The sequence below is a fragment of the Diprion similis genome, chromosome 14, assembly GCF_021155765.1.
Source record: "Diprion similis isolate iyDipSimi1 chromosome 14, iyDipSimi1.1, whole genome shotgun sequence".
Classification (NCBI taxonomy): Eukaryota; Metazoa; Arthropoda; class Insecta; order Hymenoptera; family Diprionidae; genus Diprion; species Diprion similis.
The window spans coordinates 5,239,797-5,245,796 of NC_060118.1; positions in this window are offsets into that span (position 1 = coordinate 5,239,797).

Here is a 6,000-nt window from a genome sequence, read left to right on the forward strand (position 1 = left end):
ATTTATCTAGAGTGATTTAATGTAGGTAATTCATTTACGATCAAAATGCGGTATGATTGTATTTAAATTGGCTTAACAGTGTGCTTCAGAAATTGACTGTAATTCTCAGGAGAAATAATTAGAAATAATAAATAATTACTCAGATTATTTTCTAAACTTGACTCCTAAAGTTTAGCGAACAAAGTTTTCACTCTCTTTTCTCTTAAATACATAGCTGGCAATTAATGAAGTGTATTTTTATAAAATGCCCCTGAATTTCTTTTGTAACATTCTTACGAATTGTTAGTTTACCGAAACCATTTTCGTTATAAAGAGATAGACGATTGTTGAACAAAATATTTGCAATTTAATTGAAGTTTCTTGTAGCCCTTAAATGTTTTTTAAAGTTTAGAAGTACTTGTGTTGTAGTGGGCAGAGTAATTATGTGCATTTGGTTTCTCAAGTTCTATTTCTTTCTGATTTTCAATTTTATTCTTGTTGATTTCTTTCTGAGAATCATCAGAGAAAATGCTTGTTTCTCGAAGCAGATTCCTTTTTCAGTGAAGAAGTGAGTTTCGACTCACAGGTTTCTTCTATAAAAAGAAGATATGAATCTCGCTATTAAAAATTATTGAAATAATAATTCACTGAAAAAATATTTTCTCTGGATTTCCTTAATTTCAAATAATTTGTTATCTTTCCACATAAAGTCTTTTCAACACAATTTCGATTGCTTAAATTCACACTTCATAAAATTCAAAATCATTGAACCTAGAACTTACAACACCTGGCGGAAAACACAGATATTTTCCATAAATTACAATTTTGTGATATATTTTAGCCAAGGCGAATGCAAAGAGAACCTACCATTGTTCATTGTGAAAGAATTCATTTACGTTTATCAAATCGTCGTTTTTTTCTAAAAAATGTTTCCTTTAAACCATTTTAATATTTATTTCCATGACATTCGTTAATTTCTTTATAAATAACAAGTTTCAGTTGGTGATATATAGATAGAAAGACTAAAATTTGTTGCGATCGATGCGTCGTTCTTCCTGAGATTAAGGTTCAGCATAATCGACGACCCGAATTTAAATTGGCAAAGAAATGGGATACAATTGGTAATGGAGAAGGTTCGTTTTTTATCGGTTATCGTTCTTCACCCTTGGTTGTATAAACTGACAACCACATTCGATTCAAAGAGACAGATTACCTCGAGATTAATGGAAAAAACCATCCTTACAACTTACACTGCTACAAAAGCCTTACAACTTGTTTATGGAACTGAATACGTTTCCGGACCTCATCTGAATTGGACAGATTTTTTCATTGAAAGGCATTTCCGATTCTTTTATTCAATCGTTCTCCTTTCATTGAAAAACTGCACTTATTCTTAGGTTGACAAATTATAATGTATTGCGAACTGGGTTAGTCTATAAATATCTTCGGAAGATGCGCTAAATTTAATAAACGCAACGAGTAAGTAATTCCCAAAAAAATTATGACCAGATTTTCGGGAGGCTTGAATGAACTGTAGATACAAAATTTTCCAAAAGTTTACGAATCCTGTTTCGAGATGAAGAAAATTTCGTCCAGTAATTCCTTTCATATTAATTTTCTGACACAAATCAACGTAATGCGATGCTGTAGTTGCTTGCTTGTGAAGTCTTCACTATCAGCTGTTTCCTGTTTCTATAAATTATTTTCCTCTCCTGTGTGAAGAATCGATTGTCAAAGTGCGTTCATAGCGACTAAAAATCAGCGGGTTTTAATAAATCTGTTCATACCTGAGATAATATTTGCAGTGTGCAGAGTGAGTAGTAATGAAATCGTATTGATTGATTTTTTCAGATCGCTAAGGGGTCTACCCAACTGATGACCAAAAAAAGGGATTTTTCTGATAAGTTTTAACTGTACATATTGATATAGACTTTGTTAGGCTTAATAAATACTCGAATTATATTTAAAAAAAAAAAAATTTTTTTATTGATCTTAATCACGAAAACCGTAAGCGTAATAAAGTCTAAATTAATATTTACAGTTAAAACTTGTTTACTAATAGTTTGAAAAAGTCTACTAATACTTTGATACAAACAAATTTCATCAACGATAAACGTAAATAAAAATTGATGATTAATCCAAAACTTTATTATTTCCTTTTGTTTATACAGATTCCCACCCTCGGGATGAATTTTCCTTTCTCCTGATTATTACTTAAATTTTCTAACTATAACAAATACATTAATCAATAATGTAAGTTCATTTTCAAGCAGACTATTTGTCAAAATCTAAAGTTTCATAAAATGAAATAATGCGACGCTAGTCCACTTCATATAACAGATATATTCCGAATTTCTACAGGTCAAGTAGGTTTTGGTCTGATTCTGAGCAACGTATAATCTTCAAAGAGTCTTGCAGTGAAGCTATCCGGCACTCGAAAGCCGGGCACTCAAAAATATTACAATACTGTCTCGAGATTCCCTTTTCAATTGAAAGGCTGGGCGATGCACATTGTTCATCTCGGATGTAAGGAGTAAAACGCTGTTCGCCTGCAGTTTAGGGTGGGGTGGGGGGTTACCCTATGCATGTATCTGTGAGAAGTAAGTCTGTAGATGCTTGACTTTTTTTTATGAGTAGTTTCCTTCCTACTGAAGGTGATGATGTGTTGAATTGTAAAATATTATTACCAGAATTCACGTGCAATTAATTACATGATTTATCTTGCGAATTAAATATAATATTTAAGAATCTATATAATAAATTCACGAGAAGACGAATCATTAGATATACTAGATGAAAAATTATATAGTGAACTTTGGAAGTTTGAACTATGTAATCTCTATACGGTTTTGGATCTGGTATATCTAATAATTTGTATTTTATATACTGTATCGAATTTAGGAAATAAATTGTGTAATAAATTACACGTGAATTTTAGTCACAACGTTTGATAATTTAACGCATAATCATTTTTGGCAGGACTACCAACCAAGTAAGATATATTGCCCAGGAAGACAAAAACTGGATTCGGTTGATTTCGTAACTTTGAGGAAAAGTTAGATACCGAAAATGGGATATTCTTGATTGATCAGAATGGTGCACGGAATGTATACAACAAATTTCGGCTAAATATATCGCGTGTCAAATGCCAAAAGGGCGTATAAGAACATTTTTTGTGCCATTCAACTAAAAATCGCTCAAAACGTAAAGATCTGTAATAACTTTTTTTTATGTACTAACGCCAAAAGGGTTAATAAAAAAAACTCAAGTTTTGCTTTAAAACATTTAAAAAAAAATTCCAACTTTTTTTTAAACAATTGGTGGTGTTGGTTTTTTTTTTCTTTTAATTTGCAAAGTAATCAATTTTTTTCCTCATTTTTAGGGTTAGAATATGTTTACAAAGCGATTGGCAGAGAAAAAAAAAAATTATACGCCCTTTTAGTTCTGCAAAGCCAAAAGGGCGTATAATTTTAAATAGAATTTTATATACGCCGTTTTGGCAAATTTTGGAAAACTGTAGAAGTTATTCACTTCGGATGGATGTAATTTCTTAAAGATATGTTGATTTAAATGGAAATTAACCAAAACTGCACTAACCATATGAGACAATTGCGATACTTATTAATTCTCGTAATTCAGCCAAAATCTATGAAGAAAAATCCTAATACTAAAATAATTTTTACCGTTTCTCAATACATAAACGTCGTTTATATTTTTATAAATATTTAGTAGGATCACCTAATTCTTTTCCATTATTTTTGTGAAAAAGTGTGATGAAGCCAAAAAATGTTCCACGGAAAAAATATAATTACATATCACCATCGTCTACTTTACTAACGATTTGCAAAATGATCATGGAATCGATAAATCGGAAAATGCATTTAATTACGGTTTTGGTTGCATGTTTGATTTGTTAGATTAATTTATTCTTCAATTTTACCCACTCAAAGTGAATAAATTCTACAATTATCGATGTTTTCGTCTGAAATTTGAAGTATACATTCAGTAAGTTGTTCTGAAAATCAAGCGTCTCAGATTTTTGATATCTAACGTTTTCTCAAAGTTAGTAAATCGACCAGACTATAATTTCTTTTCCTTGGGCTACAATGCATGTTGCTTGGTTGGTTGAACAGTGTTGTGAAAAAAAATTGGCAAGCTTGTACAACCGTTACGTCTTACAAGTACATTTACAGCATATATGCGCCCCTTTAAGGATAAATGCTTTCCACCGTTTGCATCATAGACTAGAAAAGAAAATAAGCCATTTAAAAAAATTCAAGCAACGTTATTTCCACTGCTAATGGTGAACACCAAAAAAACACCATCGCTATTGCAAAATGGAAATAAATCTAAACAAATTCAATTAACACAAGCTCAGATATCAACAATTTGAGAAAAGGTTTCAGAAGTTCAACGTTCCAAATTATAAAATTTACACAAATCTTTAGGTTAGATCTCTATGGTAAACAAAATGGGTCCATAAACATTATAATCGACTGAAAAGTATCAAAGCCTATTTGATTTTGAGGTTTTAATTATAAATAAGTTTTTCTGTAATTGTTGATATTTTTTATCAAATTAGATTAATTTCTGTCTCATAGAAAGAAAATTGATTTATTCGTGTTCATTATCGTTGGCGCAAATCGCATAGCTGAAATTTTTTTAATGGTTTTTTCTTTCTGTATTCCTAATCTTAAATTTAGTCAGTGACTGTACTCGTCTATACCTATATATACTAGAAATTTTCGAGCTGTACTAAACGATCTTTCAATGACTAATTACATATGAGAGATTCTTTACGAATTATGCCACCATTTCTCACCCCTCCACAATATTTTGAACATTTAACCAGATTTTAGTACTACTCTCAAGTGCAGTTTATGTGTGCTTTCTTAAATATTTTGGCAACCCATATTGAAATTTTTATTGACAGAAAAAAAATGTGGAACAGGATTTATATTCTGGTTCGTACTTCGCATGAATAATGTTCTTGAGGATTGAAAATAATGTCTGAGGTTCACATTTTGGAGTATATTTCTTTCATGATGTAATCGTAGAATACGAAGGGACCTTTCGAAATTCAACTCCAAAGGGGATGGAAAGGGTTGCAACGTGTTTTCGCGGATTTCTCGCTATCTCTTGCTTCAAATGAGATATCGACTTGGTTTTTGCTTGTAACGGTTCCTCATTCAAAATCCTAAAAACGATTTTCGGCATTTTTCTAAATTTAAGTCCTAAAGAGACGATTTCGGTTCCTAAGGGGCTCAAGAGGGTGAAGAGTGTTTCCGCGGATTTCGCGATATCTCTTGGGTCCAATGAGATATCGACTTGGTTCTTGCTTCTTAACAATAAACAAATAAGAACGAACAGCAACGCGAGGCACGCAGGGGTAAAACCCCTAGTCTCCTATAAATCTAACTACGCAGAAGTTACGAAGATGTAATTGATATTTGATACAATTGATATCTATGAATTGTAAGTAATTCAATCCGCTTCCAAACTAAGTACACCCTCGCGGCCGGATTTTGTCAATGTAAATTTTTTATGACACAAGAGTATCTTGGGAGTGAGTGTGAGGCTGGTAACAAGTTTCCACTGACTCACGATCAACCTTCCCTCAGTAGTTACAATGTGACAATAGCGACCGAGAGTAGTCTAAACATCATTTGAGGAAGTCTTCTATGAGTGCTTACGGCTGGTAAAAAACTGCAAGTAGTACTCACGATACCTACACCAAAGAGAAACTTTATAGTATGTTATAAAAAAAGATGGAACAGGGTTGAAGTTCCTAATTTGAAAAGTTCCGATAGTGCTCAAATTCCAAATTATTTGATGGCGAAACTTAAAGTACAAAAATGAAATTTTTACGAAACAACAAAGTGTCGGAAACCCGACGGCTCAAAGTTCCGAAAAGTAAAATTCCGAATACTAAAATATGCTCACACAGCGTAGCTTAGTCAACGAGTGGGTGTAAAAAACGAGAAAACCCGAGAATCAGTATGACTAGCATTCCGAAAAAAA